We start from the raw sequence: 319 nt of genomic DNA on the forward strand, positions 1-319 counted from the left end.
GGCCGGGGGGGCACACCCCTCCCAGGCCAGCTGAGCAGCCTCCCAACAATGTCGGCTCCCGCACCCACCGGCCTGCTCTGCCACCCACCAGTACGCTGCCAGCACTGCCACCTCCATGCCACGTTCCCACTTAGCCAGAGCAAACAAGCGTGGCCCTGCCCAGATCAGCGGTCCCAGCACGCCCACCAATGGGATCAACGGCATCCATCGCTTCTTGGGTTTAGCCATAGGCCGCCGTCCTCCTTTTGAAGGACTTTTGGTCCCAAAGCAGGACAGGGCATGTACTGTTGGGGCTCTGGCGTTCAGGTGGACAAGGTAA

This window comes from Pygoscelis adeliae, unplaced genomic scaffold, assembly GCF_000699105.1.
Source record: "Pygoscelis adeliae isolate BGI_AS28 unplaced genomic scaffold, ASM69910v1 Scaffold51, whole genome shotgun sequence".
Taxonomy (NCBI): Eukaryota; Metazoa; Chordata; class Aves; order Sphenisciformes; family Spheniscidae; genus Pygoscelis; species Pygoscelis adeliae.